This window comes from Tupaia chinensis, unplaced genomic scaffold (genome assembly GCF_000334495.1).
Source record: "Tupaia chinensis unplaced genomic scaffold, TupChi_1.0 Scaffold000216_1, whole genome shotgun sequence".
Lineage (NCBI taxonomy): Eukaryota > Metazoa > Chordata > Mammalia > Scandentia > Tupaiidae > Tupaia > Tupaia belangeri.
This window is the reverse complement of record NW_006159691.1, coordinates 768,696-787,500: the sequence shown is the minus strand read 5'-3', so window position 1 is coordinate 787,500 and position 18,805 is coordinate 768,696. Positions and strand designations below refer to the sequence as shown.

Sequence of the window (18,805 nt, the reverse complement as noted above, 5' to 3'; positions counted from 1 at the left end):
GCAGTTAGCGTAATGGCTATGTCGCTGGACTCCCACGTAGTTGACCACGGTTCACGTCCCGGACCCGGTGGCTTAAAACTCACACCGGGTGCGTGTGTGTGCATGCCCAAGATCCCAAGAGGAGAATGAAGGAGAAGGGATTGCGGCGTGGCCATCCCCCCTGGGGGGTGATTTCTCGCTTTCTGTCTCTCTGTCTCTCTCTGTCTGTCTGGCAAGCGCACGTGCCCTATAGCAAAAACCTCTCCAAAAGAAAAGGAAAAAAAGACATTTGTGCCTCACATTGTATTTCTGTTGATGGCGCTATATGCTATATTTAGTCCCTTGGACTCTGGAGCAGTGACCAGATCTGCTGCTTATTCTGCCTCCATTTTCCATTCTGTAAGAGAGCAGTCCTAGCCGAGTGTCTTGGGCCTGTGCCCCGGCTGGATCTTCTCCCCTCCCCTCAGTTATCTCTGCTATTCTCTCCCTTGTTGCCTGCCCACCTGTCAGTCAAGGAGATCCAGGCTCCAGAACTGCAGGCATATCTTCTAGAATTTTCCATGTGGGAAATCTCGATCCCTGCCCACATCTTGCAGCCATTGTGTTTTCTTTATCAAACATTCACATAAAACAATAGTCAATTTGAAACTTCATTACACACCCATTCTTCTGTCTCCAGCCTGTGGATTTACCCAGATCCAGGGATTGGAGAGGAGGAGGTGGTGTGGGGAGAAGCTTATTTTTCCCCCCTCTCCGGGGCAAGTCTTGCTTTCTCTGGAGATAAGCTGAAGAAGCCACTGACTTTGTTTTTGAAGCTGAGAGGCCTCCGAAGGTTTAGGAAGCGAGGAGGGAAAGAAACCGTGGCAGTGACGACAATCCCCTTAGAAGGACAGGCCATGTGTGGTGGTGACTGAGAACTGGGCCTGCGGTCGGTAGGGCTGGCTTAGAGCCCCGCCAGCTGTAGGACCTTGAACACGCACCTTTGCCTCTGCAGCCTCAGTCTCCTCATCTGTAAATGAGGGTAGGAGATGGGCCTGGCTCGCATGCTGGTGTGACATGAAAGAGCTCCCCTACACCAGGCCTGCACACGAAGGCTCCCAAAGTGCTCGTCATCGTCCTCTCTGAAAAAAGAGCCCAACATGGTTTGGGGGAGCAAATTTGATTCTTTTTTATTTTGTTTCTTTGAAACGTTGTATTCTTCTACCACAAGCCTGCTCTAGTTAAGTAATAAAAAGTAAGTTGAGGGAGGAGGAATCAGGTTAAATGGAAATCTCATCCGAATGCTCAGCTCCAACACGGGGTCCTAGAGCTGGAAACAGTAAGAGATCTCGTAGTCTGAACTTCACACACTCTCTCAATAGCTTTGTAAATTGACTTCCCAAGAGGAAGGGGGATCTGGCCAACCAAAGGCATGCCACAGGTCAGTGGCAGAGCTGAAACTAGAATGGCAGACTGTGAGAGCTGGAAGGGACCCTCAAGAACTCTGGGTCAGCCTTCCCAAAGCAGGGCCACTCAGATAAGAGGACTCTATTGTTAGATGCTTGGGAAATGGTAAATTAAAGAAAGTTGCACAAATTTCATTATCAGAGAACTTGCCAGAGCTATAAACATGTAACAATGTCTTGGGCACTTTAAGAGCTGTTGGTAGTATACAGCCCCAAGTGGGTTTGTCTCCAAGCCCCTTCGAAAACATTAACAGCTGTTAGAGTTCTCCCTGCCCCACACAGAAAAATGCTGTATCTTAGATATATTCCTGATTGCGTTTTTCAAAAGACTTCTTTCTTTCTTATTGTTATTATTATTTTGTTTACCAGAGAAAGAGAGAGAGACAGAAAGAGAGAGGAGAGAGAAAGCGAGAAAGAAGCCACCAGGTCTAGGACTCGAACCATGGTTGGCCATGTGGGAGTTCAGCACCTTAACTGCAACCTCAACTGCTAGTCTCCTGGTTGTTGTGTTTTTGTTTTGTTTGTTTTTGCTATAGGGCACTAGCACTCACCAGAGGGACAGAGAAAGTCAGAGAGGCAGAAAGAAAGTAAGAAATTGCCCTGAGGGGGATGGCCACGTGGCAATCCCTTCTCCTCCGTTCTCCTCTTGGGAGAATGCAAGCACACACACCCAGCATGAGTTCTAAGCCACCAGATCTGGGACTCGAACCATGGTCAACTATGAGGGAGTCTAGTCAACTAACTCCTGGTCCCTCCCTTTTTTTTTTTTTTTTTTTAATAGTTTTCTATGACCCCGCTGCAGAATGCACACTGAATATTGCTGATCTTCAGGCTGAGGCCATGTGAAAAATCTGGGTTCTATTCCCAGCCCACCACAAAAGCTGGACCTGGTGGTGCACCTGTAATCCCAGCTACTCAGGAGGTTGAGGCAGGGGGATGGTGATGCAGCAAGACCCTGTCTAAAACACCACATAACACAAAACACAGATAGATAAATAAAATAATAAAAAGAATGTTCTAGATATTGTAAATGGTACGATTTGCATAGGTAAATGATATGTAATGTTATGATTTACATGTGTAAACACTATGATTCAACTTCTAGAGGGGTCATGTGTTCACTAGAGAGACACACAGAGAGAAGAAGGGAGAAAGCACCCCCTGGTGGAAGGGTGGTCACACTGCAATTCCTTCTCCATTTCTCCATCCCATCAGGACTTGGGGCATGCACGCATGCCTAGCGTGGTTTTCAAGATATTTGGCCGAGAATTTGATGGTTGGCCATGTGAGATCTGGCTCCTAGTGCATAGCACTGAACCTCTGAGCCACAGGACCAGCCCCTGGTTTTTGTTTGTTTTAATGAGAAACGAACATGACACTGAGAGCTGAGCCCCTTATCCCCTCCCAGATCCCATCACCTTGCCACTCTTCTCTGAGGTGACCGCCATCAACATTTAGGGTTCATTGTTACCAGACTGTTTAATACTCTCACTGCACATGGCTACATAAACAATATGTCTTATTCTGGAGGTCAGGAAAACATATTTAAACGGTGTGTTGTATGTATCTTTCGGCAACTTCCACATCATAGCTTTTTGGCTCGCCCCATGCAAATACACAAGTAGTATCAGGTCACTCATTTCAAATGCTGTATGTTAATATCCCAAATGCCCTCATTGTTGTTGTTGTTGTTGCTTTTTACTCATGTGCAAGGGTGTGCACATGAGGAAGAGCGAGTGAGGACGGGAGAGAGGTGAGTGCCCTCCACAGGATCTGGTCATCCTGCAATCTCCTTCCACTAGTTCTGCAGCCAGATTGGATCCTGGGCTCTTAACCTGTGTGCCCAGTGTGTTGCAGGCTGATCAGGCTGGGATGTGAGTCGGGATGGCCATGTAGGATCCAGTTTCTTTTGAGAAGCACATTAACACTGTAACAGGGACCTGGCCTTATTCTGTTTTTTGTGTTTTTTTGTTTGTTTCTGTTTTTGTTTTTGTGTTTACAATGGTGTTTCCAGTTTGTTACCATCTTAAAGGACATAGCAAAGAACATTCTCACGTCTCTGAGTAAGATTTTCTAGAGTAACACATAGGAGTGGCTCTTAGGCTTGGGCATCTTCAGTTTTACGAGAGATTGGTAAATTGCTCTCTTCCCTACCAATTTCCACCTCAGTCAGTACTGTCGAGGAGTTCTGGCTACTCCACACCATCACCAGCACCTGATTTTGTAAGATGATGAATGTACAGTGATATTTCATTGTTCTGAGAGAGAGATTTTTGCTATAGGATGTGCGCTCTCCAGAGAGATGGAAAGTGAGAAATCACACCCCCTCCCCAGAGGGGGGAATGGCCATGCCACAATTTCTTCTCCTCTTGAGATCTCTGGCGCACACACACACACACACACACACGTGCCTGGCATGAGTTTTAAGCCATCAGGCCTAGGACTCAAACCACAGTTGACTACGTGGGAGTCCAGGAACATAACCATTATACCATCTACTGGTCCCGGTACTTCACTTTTCAACTTGCATTTCCTTTATTACTAGAGAGTAGAGACTTTTTGTCATCTGAATTTCCTCTGCTGTGACTACGCTTGCTTATATCCTTTTCCCATTTTTCTATTGCATTGGTTTCCTTCCTTCCTTCCTTCCTTCCTTCCTTCCTTCCTTCCTTCCTTCCTTCTTTTTTCTGTCTTCTTTATTCATAATAGAGAGTATACATGCACTTGTGAGTGTAGGAAAGAGACAAAGAGATAAACTCCCTTCACAGAGTCTGGTCATACCATGATCCCCTTCCTCCAGCCTCCAGCCCCTCAGATGTTGGGCACTTGCTCGGCACGTTTCTGGCCATATGGGCTGAAGATTCAAACTGCAGTCACCATGGGAATCCAGCTTCTCTTGAGCAGTGCACAACCAGTCCCCCTTTGCTTATTTTTAAATAGATTTCTGTTGTTCTTGAGTTGTAGTTGTGTGTGTGTGTTTAAATATATTCTGGATATTAACTCCTTCTCAAATATGTGAGTAGCAAATATTTTCTCTCATTCCATCAGTTGCCTTTTCACCCTATTGATAGTGTCCTTTGATACACAGAAGTTTAAAAAAAAATTGGGGGGGGGAGAGGTGCATAGGGTGCACGCGCTCGCCAGAAAGACAGAGAGAGACAGAAAGCGAGAAATCACCCCCTGGGGGAATGGCCATGCCGCAATCTCTGCTCCTCCATTCTCCTCTTGGGATCTTGGGCACGCATGCACATGTGCCTGGTGTAAGTTTAAGTCACCCAATCCGGGACTTGAACCACGGTCGACTACATGGGAGTTCAGCGACATAGCCATTACGCTAACTGCTAGTCCCAAAAGTTTTAAATTTTGACATAGTCCAATTTATCAATTTTTTGTTTGTCGTGCATATCTGAGAAAGTATTGCTGAATTCGATGTCACAAAGTTTTTCCCCTAATAGTTGTATAATTTTAGTCTAACTTGTTTTTAGTTAATTTTTGCTTATAGTATAAGGAAGGAGTCCAATTTTATTCTTTGCATGTTGACATCCAGTTTTCCCAGTGTAAATTTGTTTTAAGTTTATCTATTTATTTCTTCAGACACACAGAGTGAGAGCCCCCAAGAGGGTCTTAGTGCCATGATCCACCCCAGCCTCAGCCAACCTGAGCACACATGCATGTACCTGGTGTGTAGAGGGAGACCGCAGGACACGAGCCTAGGACTTTTCTATGTGTGTCTGGCACTGAAAAGCTTCACATTACTGCTGCACCACCATCTGGCCCTTTTGAAATCTTTTATTTAAGACTTTTGCACCTGAGAGATGCTGCTTTGATTCCACCTGTGACCCATTGGTGTAATTCTCTCACCATCCTCCCTAACAACTCGTCATTTAGCTTAAATTTTATTTATTTCAAAATGAGGCCTGGGGCTCCCTGCATCAGAAGCACCAGGAAATTCATGAAACATCTGCTGGGGCCAGGTGGTGCTGCAGTGGTGATGCAAGTGGACCCACAGGCGCAAGGTTCTGGTTTGGGTCTGAGATCTCTGAGTACACCCCACAATGCCTGTGGTCTGAACTGGCTGAGACAGGGCATGGGGACCTTGTTAGCCCCCCAACCTCTGAGAAAATAATAGATAAAGCTTTCAAAGAACCTGATATCTGGGCCCCGTTAATCCTAGAGCCAGGGAATAGGACCTCAGGCACCTGAGTGCTTAATAATGGCCCAAGTGATTCTTATAGACACTGAAATTTGAGACAAATTGTGATAAAATTTCTTGTAAGTCTAGAGATCTAGCACAGTGGTTCTCAATCCAGGGTCAATCTTTGACCCCCAAGGGATGTCTGTAAATGTCTAGAGGTGTTTTTGTTTGGCCCACATTGAGGAAGGAGGGAGGTACTACTGGCACCCAGTGAGTAGAGGCCAGAGGTGCTACTGAGCAGCCTGGAACGCACAGGACAGCTCCCACTACAGAGCAGTACCCACCCGATGGCGGGTGTGTCTGAGTGGAGAAATGCTGGTTAACAATGAAGAGTTCAAATCCTTCTAAATGTTGAAGCATATGTGATTTTTTTTTTTAATTTGCTAGAGGATGCATGCACTCATCAGAGATAGAAAGAGGAAGAGAGACAGAGAGAAGAAACCTGAGAAAGCACCCACACCCCCTCCCCCAAAGGGGGATGACCACACTGCAATCCCTTCTCTTCCCATCTAAACTACTGGTAGGCCCAAAGCACGTGTGATTTTTAATCTCCTCTTTTTATTTTACTTTCCAGAATTTCCACTCTAAGCCTAGAATCCTTTTCATTGAATACCTGCTAGGTACGAAGCTCTTCACATACATTACTCTCCGTTTCTCCCAAAAACCTTTTCAACAAATATCTATTAAGCACCTATTATTCATTTAATTTTCAACTGTTTGAGATGTGGGATAGACGCTGGGAATACAGTAGACGGGGGTCATCTCCTTCATGGGGGTTGAAGAAACAGAACTAGAAAACATACAACTAAACACACTTGTGCAATTTCAGATGGGGGTGTGCTAACAAGAAATAGCAGGTTTAGAGACAGAATAGACAGTGAGGGTAGAGAGACTCTAAGTACAAATGAAAGTTCCCCTAGGGAAGGTGACAATTTGGAGGAGGCAGGGAGTCAGGATCTGATGGACTCTTTTTTTTTTTTCTTTTTGCCTGCCACCTAGGCAGAGGGGAAAGGGTGTGCTGAAACAGGAAAAAAAAACAAAAACAAAAACAAAAACAAAAACTGGAACAAACGGCCATTGTGGCTGCAGCCACCCGGCCTTTGGGGCTGCAGCCACTAGGGGTGGGGGCCACGGCAGTGAAATGACGTCGGAGACTGGAGACCTGGAAACAAGGTCAGCGCAGCCTCGTGGTCCTTGGTGGGAGTGCTATGGTAGAAGCGTGGGAAGTTGTACAAGTTTAAGGAGGGGAGGGACTATTTACAGCACATCACCTCTGACCCCTGGCCCCTGGTAGTATGGAAGCCAGGTGGAAGAAGAAGAGGGATGAAGAGACTTTTGCAGACTTCCAGAGACCAGGGTGATGCGGGAAAGGCTGGCAGTGGGAGAGATGGAAAGATACTGAAAATCCTAGATACTGTTGGAAGCGGGAAGAATGAGATTTTCAAGACCAGCCTATGGCATAATGGTTATGTCGCTGGACTCCCACATGGCTGACAATGGTTTGAGTCCCAGACCTGGTGGCTGAAACCTCACGCCAGATGCATGTGCGGACATGCCCAAGATTCTGAGAAGAGAATGGAGGAGAAGGGATTGCAGGTGGCCATCCCCCCTCGGGGATGGGGGGGGGGGGGGTTCCCTCGGGGGTGGGGGGGTGATTACTCACTTTCTGTCTCTCTGTCTCTTTTTGTCTCTCCAGCAAGCACACACCCTGTAGCAAAAATCTTTCTAACAAAACAAAAACTAGATTTTCTGATGGGTACGGAGGGATAGGAGAAAGGACACGAAAGTGGTGACTCCTAGGATTTTGGCTTGAAGACCTGGAATGGAGTAAGCTGGTGGAGTATGGTACGTGGACACTGTTCTCCTTTAACGGCCATGGGAGAAGTGAATCCTCTTGCTTCAAGAAGTTAGCCTGGGGACCAGCAGATGGCATAATGGTTATGTCACTGTAGCCCACATAGTCAACTGCAGTTCGAGTTCCAGACCTGGCAGGTTAAAACGCATACCGGGTATGTGTGCACGTGTGCCCAAAATCCCAAGAGGAGAATAGAGGAGAAGGATTGTGGCATGGCCATTGCCTCAGGAGGTGATTTCTTGCTTTCTATCTCTCATTCCTCTCTGTCTCTCCATCAAATGCACACACCCTGTAGCAAAAATCTCTCTTAAAAAAAAAAAAAGTGAGTCTATGGACTCCAGCTCAGGTGTGTCTGACTCCAAACGTCGTACTTCTTCCGCTCTCCCTTACCCACACATCAGTTCTGTAATGGGGGAGTGTTTAATGATAGCCACATTATTATAAATGCCCCTGGATGCAAATGTGGCTTCCACACAGAGCTGACACCTGGGGCCTTCCTCAGAGGCACCTGCACACTGGGACCAAAGGTTGGGGACAAAAGTTTCATAGATGATGGAATGGCAGCACTTATTGGCCTTGGAAATTCATTTTAAAATCTTTCATTCTGGGGGTCAGAAGATAGCATAGTGGTTAAGGCTCTGGACTCCCACATGGCCAACCTCTGTTCGAGTCCTGACCCGGCGACTTAAAACTCACACACCCAGCATGTGTGCATGTATACTCAAAGCCCTGAGAGGAGAATAGAAGAGAAAGGATTGCAGCGTGGCCAACCCCACTGGGGGGGGGGTTCTCACTTTATGTCTCTCTCTCTGTCTCTCCAGCGAGCCCATGCACCCTACAGCAAGAGTCTAAAAAAAAAAATTAATAATAATTATCTCACATTCTGGTTGGTGCAGTGGCCATGTGGTCATGTGTGATTGGCGGGAGATTTGCCTGGGTAACTCAACCCAGAAAGCTGTGATTGGTGATCATGCCGAGTGGGCTTCTGCAGGGTTTGGAGATAGTTCATCTGGGCCTGTGATGGGTGGGATCATAGCGTGGTCTCAGCCCTTGCGTGTGCTTTTCTAAGAGGCTGTTCCTGCATTGGCCACTAGAAGGAGCCCGAGAAGCGCAAAGCTTGGCTCTGCAGGCCTTCTGGGCCGTCTCTTTCAGGGCTTCCTCTGGCTCAGTGCAGCGCTGGTGTTGTTGTGCCCAGCGTCCCGAGGCAACCACAGGACACGGGTGAGGTGGGCAAGTGTGTCAAGGCTCACAGCCCCAGCCCAGGTGGCTACGCTTCTCTGCACAGCTCCTTTGGCCCCTTCCTCTGGCTCCCAGCCCCGCTGAAGACATTGGCTGACCCAAGGGGTGGAGCTGCGGGTTCGCGAAAGTTTGTGAAGGCCCAGATCCAAGTTGCAAAATGTGGAGTCCATCAAGAGAGGCTCAGCGCCCCCCTCCCTCAGCTGGGCCCTCTGCCCACATCGGACACATCCCCTCAAGGTGAACAGGCTCCACCAGGCCCTTGCAGAGCCTCAAGGAACTCTTCCAAAGTCACTTCTCATTCTAGCCTGGAACTGTCCCTGCAGGTCAGGACATCACCCCAGCCAAAGACCCCCTGCCATCCCCACATTGTGCTGTTTCATTGTCTTCACTGCATTTAAGCACTATTTGAAGCTCTTCATTAGTTACTCGCTTCCTGTCTGTTTCCACCAAAATGTAAGCTCCTTTGTGGGGAGTGGAAGAGGGTTGTCATATACAACACAGAACGCTTGGCTACATTTGCGTTGGTGAAGTGTAAGCATGTCTCTTGCATTATTTTGGGATAGACTTATTTCAAAAACATTCAATGTTTTAAAAGTTTCTTCTTTCTTTCTTTTCTTTCTTCCTTTCTTCCTTTTTCTTCCTTTCCTTTCTATCTTCTTCCCTTTCTTTCTTTCTCTTTCTTTCTTCCTTCCTTCCCTCCTTCTTTCTTCCTTCCTTCCTTCCCTCTTTCTTTCTTTCTTTCTTTCTTTCTTTCTTTCTTTCTTTCTTTCTTTCTTTCTTTCTTTCTTTCTTCTTTCTTTCTTTCTTTCCTTCCTTCCTTCCTTCCTTCCTTCCTTCTTTCTTTCTTTCTCTCTCTCTCTCTCTCTCTTTCTTTCTTTCTTTCTTTCTTTCTTTCTTTCTTTCTTTCTTTCTTTCTTTCTTTCTTTCTTTCTTTCTTTCTTTCTTTCTTTCTTTCTTTTCTTCCTTTCCTTTCCCCCATGAATGAAATAGAGGAAGAGAGAGAGAGAGCAGGGTCTTGAACTGAGACCCAGCCTCAGTTCCCCCAGGGTCAGGGTACTCAGGAGGTCTCTGGACAGGCACCTGGAACCTGCCCATGTGGGTCAGCCTCCCGAACACTGTCTCGCCTGCACTGCGTCCCACCTCTCAAACCCAAATTTAACCGGCAGCCATGTGAGGCCAGGGTCTTGTCCATCCTTTTCACTGCCTCAGCTCTGGCACCCACACCAGGCAGGTGGGAGGCACTGAGCGAGTGCTGAAGGCTCAGATGGGCGAGTGCTGAAGTCTCGGATGGGCGAGTCACTGAGCTATCCACCTGCCCATTTCTGTCAAGTGCCTGCTGGGTTCTGGGAACACAGTGGTGGGTGGGACACTGTAAACTGTGACCACCATCTGATTAAATTATGTACAGCTTTGGGGCTGAGGGAGAGCAGAGGAAGAACCCTCAACCCTGTCCAAACCAGGAGGACTTCCTGGAGGAAAAGGACTACGATAGCACTTGAAAGAGAAGAGAGAAATATGGCAGCTGTCTGCTAGAGACAAGACAGGTTCTGGAAGCTGAAAGTGGCTGGGCAGCTGTGCCGTGTGGAAGGGGCGCTCGGGGAGAGGGAAAGGTGAAGGAGACTCCATGGGCTGAGTGTCACCACCCACCAGTCAGGTTCAAGAGTGATGCCAGTTTGGCACTGCTGTGCCCGTTACATAGTTGAGGAAACTGAGGCTCAGAGAAGGGAGGTGCCTGGCCTAAGCTTGCAGCCTGTGAGGAAAAAGCCAGGTTTCATCCAGGTCTAGCAGATTCTGTCCGAACCCTACACTCTTCTAGAAAAGCCTCCAGGCTAAGCATGATAGCCCTAACTGGAAGACAAGGAAACTGAGGCTCAGGGGGACACAAGTCTCTCCCTGGGACCATGGCTCTGTCTTTTTAGCAGGAGAACCCCAAGGCAGTGCAAGGAGTACGATCTGTTGCGAGGGAGACGAGGAGGCTGGGGAGGACGCAGGAGACCAGGCCTCTGTCTCTAGAAGCCCCTGGCTGAGCCCTGTGGCTAAGTCCTTCGTGGGTCCTGGGCAGGTCCGCAGTTTCCGTGGAAACCGCCTCCCACCGTCACTGAAATCTCATTGTGACCAGAATTAAGGGATTAGCCCTGCCCGGCAGCCCTGGCAGGGACTTGGGTGCCAGGCTGGCAGCAGGAGCGCCCGCCAGGATGAAGACGTTGCCCACTCTGCTGCAGGAGGAGGATGTCGGACTGGGGCCAGGGCTGCCCCCGGGCCCCACCAGGTAGGGACCTCGCTGCACATCTGCCTGGACTGCAGGATGGGGTGGCGGGAGAGAGACACAGACCCGAGGGAAGGGTCTCAGGTTTGGAGCAGGGTGCAGGACGAGGACCCCGGCCCCCAATCCAGGAAAGCCCGGGCACGGCTAGCAAATGGTGTTCTGGCAACCAGGACTCGATCTCCTGCATGGTGCGGGGAGCCCCACCAAGCCCTTTAGGGTACCCCAAGGCTGCCGAAAGACCAGCGATCTACTCTCTTTCATTTTGCAGTTGGGGAAACTGAGGCCCCGAGAGGAAAAGGGACTTGCCCAAATTCGATGAGTCAGCAAACTGAAGCAGGCCAAGATCCAGGCTGAGCAAGCACTTGGCTCCTGTCCCATCGCCCCTTCTGCCTCGACCTCCTCCTTGACCTCCTCCGTCTCCTGCTCCTTGGGGCCTGTCCCTTCAGCGATGCTTCCCTCCCCTCCTCACCTCTCTCCTCCTTCTGACCGACCCCACTATCCACACTGCAGAGGCTTCCAGGCAGGCTCCACAGTGCTGGGAGGCATGGCCACCAGGCCCTGACAGTCCCATCCAGGGGACAGCCTTCCCACTGGGTCCCAATCGGGGTGACGTCAGACATCTTTTGTTTCGTACATCAGCTTGTCTGGACATAGGGGCACAGACACAGTGGGGACCCTGACAGCCCACCTCACTTCACCCCACCCCTTGCCCTAGAAAGGCCAGGCCTGCACGGAAGAGATTTAGGCCCGGCTCCAAAGTTTGCTGGGCTGTGCTTCCCGTAAGGCCACCTCAGTCCAGGGGGAAAACACAGGCTCTGGAGCCAGGTGGCAATACCTCAGACGTCATTGACTTGGCTCCCTGAGAAAAGTGTGTTCCCTCTCTGAGCCTCAGTTTCCCCACCTGCGAGGGAGGATATAGACCCTTCCTTAAGGCTCACTCTCCAATGCTATGGATAAACTTCCAGGCTCTGATGTTAAATGAGCACAGCAGGTGTGAGAGGTGGGGGAACGTGTGAACGTACAGGTACTTGGTTTGAGTAAAGGAACCTTGGAATACAGAGACTGAGAGGAGTAAAGAAGTCGGTGGCGGGACCAGCAGTTAGCGAATGGCTACGTTGCTGAACTCCCATGTAGTCAACTGTGGTTCAAGTCCCGGACCCGGTGACTTAAACTCACGCGGGGCACGTGTGTATGTGTGTCCAAGATCTTGAGAGGAGAATGGAGGAGAAGGGATTGCGGCGTGGCCATCCCCCCTGGGGGGTGATTTCTCGCTTTCTGTCTCTCTGTCTCTCTCTTTCTGGTGAGCACATGTGCCATATAGCAAAAGAAACCTCTCTCTCAAAACAAAAGAAAAAAAGAAGTCAGTGGTGGGTGGGGGAGTTCAGGTGGAAGGAGACAGGTGGAAGCCAGACCTCTCGATTTGTGCTGTTTTGATTTTTATTTGCTTGCGAGAAGGCACGTGTGTTTGCCGGAGAAAGACGGAAACACAAAGAGGGAGAGAGCACTCCCCAGCGGGGCTGGTCACAACACAATCCCTCATCCGTTTCTCCACCCAGTCAGGGGCTTGGGCATGTGCACCTGGCATGGTTTCCAAATCACCAGGGCCGAGATTTGGACCTCAGTCAGTCATGTAGTTCAAGGATCGGGTTCCCTTAACCACCAGGCTAGGGGGCCAACCCAACGTGCACCATTTTGTAATTTGAACCATCCGAATGTAGTACCCATTCAAAAATCAATGTGGAAATTGATAAACCAAGCAAAATATTGATCACATTCCTCTCCGTAATACGCAGGTGAGCAGCCAAGATTGAGACCCATGGACGAGCACTTGATTTTAAGCCAGTGTCATGTTACCGGCAGCAAAAACAGTAGTCATTGGTACCAAGAATCAGGAGCTGCTTACACGGTGGACTCAGTGCCAAGCACGCCTGAGTCACCCTGCCCGTTTGACAGATGGACAAACTGAGCCTCGGCGAGGTTTTTAGCTAGAAGGCTGCAGTAACTTGTAGAATGTAAGGCGCAGGGAGGCCTTTCTAGCTCCAGTTTCAAGCTCTCCTACAGTGGGTCTCGATCTTGTCCGCACAGCAGCAGCAGCCACTGTCTAGCCTGCCCCCTTTTCCCAAGATTTGCTCATGCTATCGTGAGGCTTGGGCTCATTAGTCTGCGATAGGACTTGGGCGTCTGTAGTTTTTAAAGGTCCCAGATGATTCTTCTTGACTCTCGGGGTTGACTCTGCCTCTCGCTACATAAAACTTCTCAAATGGGAAAGCAAGTCTAGGGGAGGAAATGACCTTGCCCAAGGTCACATGGTGGCTGGGGTCAGAGATGGACGGGGTTCCTAGTGGCTCACATGGAGCCTTTGTGCAAAGAAGAAAAAGGCACCCCCCACCTCCGGGTAGGCAAATCTCCTTGGCACTTGAGTTGGTGAGAGGACAAGGGTTGGATTTCTTTTTTTTTTTTTTTCTTTTCTTTTTTTTTTTGGAGAGGTTTTTGCTATAGGGCACGTGTACTCGCCAGACAGACAAAGAGAGTCATAGAGACAGAAAGAGAGAAATCACCCCCCAGAGGGGATGGTTAAGCCACAATCCCTTCTCCTCCATTCTCCTTTCGGGATCTTGGGCACGCATGCACATGCGCCCGGCGTGAGTTTTAAGCCACCGGGTCCAGGACGCGAACCGCGGTCGACTATGTGGGAGTCCAGAGACATAGCCATTATGCTAACTGCTGGTTCCCAAGGGTTGGATTTCTAGCACTGCCCCCCTCCTCGGCTGGACAGTCTCTGCACAGGGCTCACCTGTACAACTAAACTCAGCCACCAAGTCTGAGGCTGGGGCTCCCAAACACTTCACCTCACTGACCTCTGTGCAAGTCCCCAGAGCCTCACAGAACCGTGGTGTATGCAGAGCGACCGACGGTGGCTCCTAGGGTGTGGTCCTTACCCTGCAGGGCTCCCCATCATCCTTCAGGCCCCATGAGGCTGGGCAGGCCCTATCTCACTCCTAAGGTCAGCCCTGCAGGTCGTTGGGAACATAAACACGAGGGGTGAACAGAAACAGGACACCAACACCCTCAGCCCGCGTGTCCAAGCCACCTGGCAGGGAGGCCCGGCCCACACAGACCCAAATCCTCCTGGCCTCCTTCCTGATTATTCTCCAGACCCAACTCTCTGCCCATCTCCTGAGCCTCATGGTCAGCCTCTCCCACAATGCCCGGCTCTCTGACCGCAGCTTCCGTGCCCTTCCTCTGGCCAGCTTTCCTTACTATATGGCGGCCCTGGAAAGGCAGGGCAGCCTCGGTTAGAAGCATGGATTCTGGAGCCTGACTGGGTTTGAATCCTACCTCTTATTTCTTAGCTGTGTGAGCGTGGGCGCATGGCTTAACCTCTCTGTGCCTCTGGTCCACAAAATGGCGATAAAAGCTCGGCCTACCTCACAGAGTGCTACAAGGACTAACGGACGAACGCGTGCTAAGCTCCTAGGTCACCTGCATACGCCCTGGCCGCGATGCCCGCTGCACGTGTTTCTCTCTGCTTCCTCCTCAGGACAACTCTAGGGATCAGATTCACGGGTGTGGAAACTGAGGCTCGGAGAGACAGTCAGAGCAGGGCTTTGCGTCCATCTCTGTGGCCTGATGCCTCCAGAGAGAGGGTGTGGCTGAGACGGGTTATAATGTGGAGTCTCTGTTTCCTAATTTAGGGCTGCTGGCACACGCCTTAGAGGACACCTAGGACAGGAGGCCACTTGAATCCCCGACTTGGACCTCCTGGTGCCCTCAGGCCCCTCTGCGCTTCCTCACAGGTTATCCCCTCTCTGCAGCCCCAGGAGGGAGTGCAGGCACAGAGGAGGGCATTTTCTGAACCATCACGGTCACTGACATCCACTACACATGTTGGCCCATCGTCACTGGAGATGCGGGGCACCCGGGTGACCTTCTGTCCTTGGACAAGTTCCTTCCCCGCTGTGGCCTCCATCTCCCACGCTGTACAACGAGGACGAGGCTGAACCAGGACCTTCCAACTCTTCAGGGGAATGTTAGGGAAGAGCACATCTAAGAGGGAGCCTCGGGTGGGAGTAGGGCCTGGGGCTACACCCCCTCAGCCCTTGGGAACCTCGGCGCCTGGTCGAAAAAGCCTCAGCCCATATCGTCCTCAAGCTTCTCCCTGCTCGCTCAGGCACTGCGGGGTTCTGGAGTCCCCAGCTCAAAGCGGCCACTTGCCATCCCTGTTTGGAAAAGCTCTCCCAGCTGCCTTTATCTCTCTGTGGCAACAGAGCAAATTTGCTCAGGACCCAGAGCTTGGGGAACAAGCAAACTGTTGACTCTTGAGCAAAACCTACCCTTTGGAGAGCGGCAGAGGAGGCCACTGGATGTGCGTGGGGAGGCCAGCGGCCTCTTGCATAATCCCAGGGACCTCCTGCCCATCCGGGCCTTTTCAGGGTTAGGGGTGAGGCAAACCGCAAACTCATGCCCAGTTAATTTTTTAAGGCAAAATCAACAGGCTCAGCAATGATTAGCAGGCAGGTAAGTTCGTCTTAATCGTGCTGAGGAGATGGGGGGGAGGAAGGAGGCCCGCAGAGGCTGAGGATGGGGCTCAGTTATCAGTTAACCACATGAATGTGTTCCCTTCCAAACGCACTGGCCTTCAGCCCGAGTCCCTCATCTTCCTCTTGGAATTACTTCCATGGCAATGTGGTGGCCATCAGTCATTGAATGACCAAACGCACCACCACCAATGGGCTGAAGAGCCCATGAAGGATGCCGTGAAGCCAAGGGCTCCTTGGGGCTAGGACAAAGCTCACGCCCCACTGCTCAGTGGCCTTGAGCAAGTCCCTTCCACTTCTGGGGCTCAGCAAGGGGTCCCCAGTGCAGGCACCAAGTGTACCGTTCAGCTTGCAGCCAGCGGCCTCTCCCCGGAGGGCCTCAGGATCTCTGTCCACCAGGGTGACTGAGCCCAGACACCCTGTCCAGTCTTGAAGTTCTCTGCAGTCATGATGTGATTGAACCATGTGGCCTGTACCGAGGGCGTTCTGCAGAGGGTGGAGGGAGCAGGGTTTCAGGAGCTCACAGAGGAGAAGATGCCCAGGCAGGGCAGGAGCCTACCTGGTGTCCACGGTCAGTACCAGCAGGCTTCAGATCCCAGCTCCAGGAAGAGGGGTGCCCTCTCAGATGGAAGACAGAGGTCCGGGGCTGGGGGGAGGAAGGCTGTAGGGAGGGCCAAGCAGACCCCCTCCTTGGTCTTGGACTCAAGACCCCTACCTGGTCCTGAGAGCTGCCACAGCAAGCAGCAAGGCCAGGCCAGCCTTGAGCTAGGTGGCTGCCTGAACTGGAGTTTGGTCAGTGGTTGGGGACCTATATTGTGAGATAGTTAGGACTTTGTCCACAAACTGGAATTTGAAATTTCAAAGGGGCAAAACTGAAGGCCCTACCCCAGAGTGGAGATGGCTCTTGGCTTCTTTTCCCCACGACTTTTGTTCTTTGTCTTGATAAGTCCTGCTTTTTCCTGCACCTCCCGGGCGGTGGGCGGGGGAGGGACGATAGACCCAGAGGACTGAGACGGTGAAACTACAGCTTGGGGGCTCAGGAACTCTGAAGATCTTTGGGGGATCCCAGGAAGGAGGCAGCACAAGGAGGGGTGAACTCTTAAGCTTTGGAGTCAGTCTCCGGGTATGATCTGTGTGGCTGTCAGTCACTTCACCTCTCGGAGCTTCAGTTTTGTCTTCTAGGAAGTAGGGATGACAATGGTCCCTACCCCATGAGTAGAATAAATGAGATAAGTAGAGGGTCCTTAACACTGGGTTTAGCAGAAATTTCTCTATATACGTGAGCCGTTATTAGGACTTAGGGGGACAATGGCATGAGCCCAGTAGCATCTCCTTTATCCACTGTCCACAGCCAAGCCATGAACCCAGCTTCGAGCTGGTCTGGGGCAGCCCCTCCTGACAGGCGCCAGGCCAATTCCCCTTTCCCTTCTCAAAATCTCCATTTCTCCAGCTAACCATGAAGGAACTGGGCCACTAGGTGAAATCAGAGGTCCTCCGGTGTCCCATAAGAGCTGCCACTTCTTGACTGGGGACCTGGCAACCCAAGAAGGAGGGGCAGAGATTAAGAACAGATGCCGGCTTAGCCTGGTGGCACAATCGGTAGCAAACTGAACTGTGATGCTGATAGTCACATGGTCGACTCTGGGTTCATATTCCTGAGTTGGCTTGGGAACACTCTGAACGCGCTCTGAATGCGAACGTGTGCCCAAACTAGAGGGCCAGTGAAAGGCGATCACAGCATAACAAGACCCAGTAGAGGGTGCTTCTCTCTCTCTCTCTCTGTCTCATGTTATCATTAATTTAATAAATAAAAAACTTCAAAAATAATAAATGACAGCTGCTAAGTTGATGGCCTGGAGGCCAGAGCTAGCTCAGAGCTGCTCATGTTGTATCAAGAGTTCTCCCGAGCAGGGGTCCTGATTCCAACCATTTCTGTGGCCAGTGAGTCACAGAGCCAAGGACCAACAACAATAATCGCTACTGCTGTGCTGTACACCTACCCTCAGTCGCTGGCTGCCCACACCATCCCGCAAAGAAGTCACCGACCTCATTTTTCAAATGCGGAAACTAAGGCTGAGGTCACAGAGATTGGTTAATGGGCAGTGCCTGGGTTTTGATGCCGATCTGTCGGATTTCAAGATCTGTGGCTTAAGCCCCTCAATGGAAGCTGGTGGCAGAAGGGCTAGGAACCTTACAGTAAGATCTCATTTCAGCTTTACAACAAACTACAAGTTGGGCCCATTTTATAGAAGGAGAAACAAAAGCTTTGAAATAATAACTTGCCTCAAGTCACTGAGCCAGTAGAGCTTCTAGTTGGTGTGTCATTTCGATGAGGGATTTGTAAGGAGGGCATTGTTTAGAGCTGGCTGAGGATAGGGTCAGTCGTGGACATACCAGATAGGGCAACTTCGAGTTGGCCAGTGGACAGATTTACTCATGGTGAGTGGGAAGGAGGTGGGACAGGACTCTGGGCTATGCCTCTGAGGCAGTCATGTGTGTTGTAAGTCACGTATGTCATGGGTTAGATGCTTAGTCGTTCATTGTGTGCAGGCTGTCCTTCTCGTACTTCTGGCATGTCGTGGGTGATGTGAGGCACACAAGGCTGGCCCTAATTAATCGTACACCTTACTTACAATACTTCCTCTATAGAGAGATGCGTTGTTATTTTTGTTACCAGCTAAACTCTGACCTGCCAATGATTACATCCCACTTTTAGAAATGTGGACATGTTTCTCTTGGAATTGGCATATATGCCAATTGTGGGATTGTGTGGGGACCAGCTGTGTGTGACCTGTCATAGACGCTGAACAGATAGCAGGGACCTGGGACCCTCGGAGGCCCCTCCCAGAGCTGCTCTTCACTCCTCTCCTGTGTTCGTCCCGTGTCAGGTCTTCCCTTTCCACCCCGCTCAGCTGTAGGGAGGGGCCCCTGAGGACCTCACCTGTGCTTGAACTCTCCTTCCGGACCTTACTGAACCTCAAAGTCTAAGTTGGAAGACTCTCTTCTTCCTTCCCTCACCATCTTGTTCTGACCCACAAACAACTGAGCCAAGATTGTCTCCCCACTTTACAGATGGGGAAATTGAGGCCCTGGGAAGAGATGTGATTTGTACAAAGCTATGGGATAGTGACAGAGTTGGCCCCTGAACCCACCCAGGTCTCCTGACACAAATCCAGTCTTTCTTCTCCTCCAGAACAGTTGATTCCCCCTCCCACCGCCCCAGGAAATAACACCCTGCACCCCAACCCCATCCCTATTACCTCAGCTTCAGGGCTGGGATGCAGGGGG

General features: G+C 50.4%; 1 protein-coding gene and 1 long non-coding RNA gene across 3 annotated transcripts in view; one reads left to right on the top strand and one right to left on the bottom strand.

Annotated features, from left to right (window-relative positions):
* LOC102490728 (uncharacterized) overlaps positions 1-16,413 on the bottom strand; it is a 27,788-nt gene extending 11,375 nt beyond the window's left edge. The window contains exons 1-2 of one of the 2 annotated variants that reach the window (XR_003549270.1): positions 16,077-16,413; positions 960-1,100 (exon numbers count right to left, since the gene is read on the bottom strand). This is a non-coding gene — a long non-coding RNA (uncharacterized LOC102490728). The remainder of the gene's footprint in view (positions 1-959; positions 1,101-16,076) is intronic. The other variant, XR_334416.3, reaches the window with a different exon arrangement.
* Positions 1-18,805, top strand: part of HNF4A (hepatocyte nuclear factor 4 alpha) — a 63,045-nt gene that overhangs the window by 12,341 nt on the left and 31,899 nt on the right. The window lies entirely within an intron of this gene.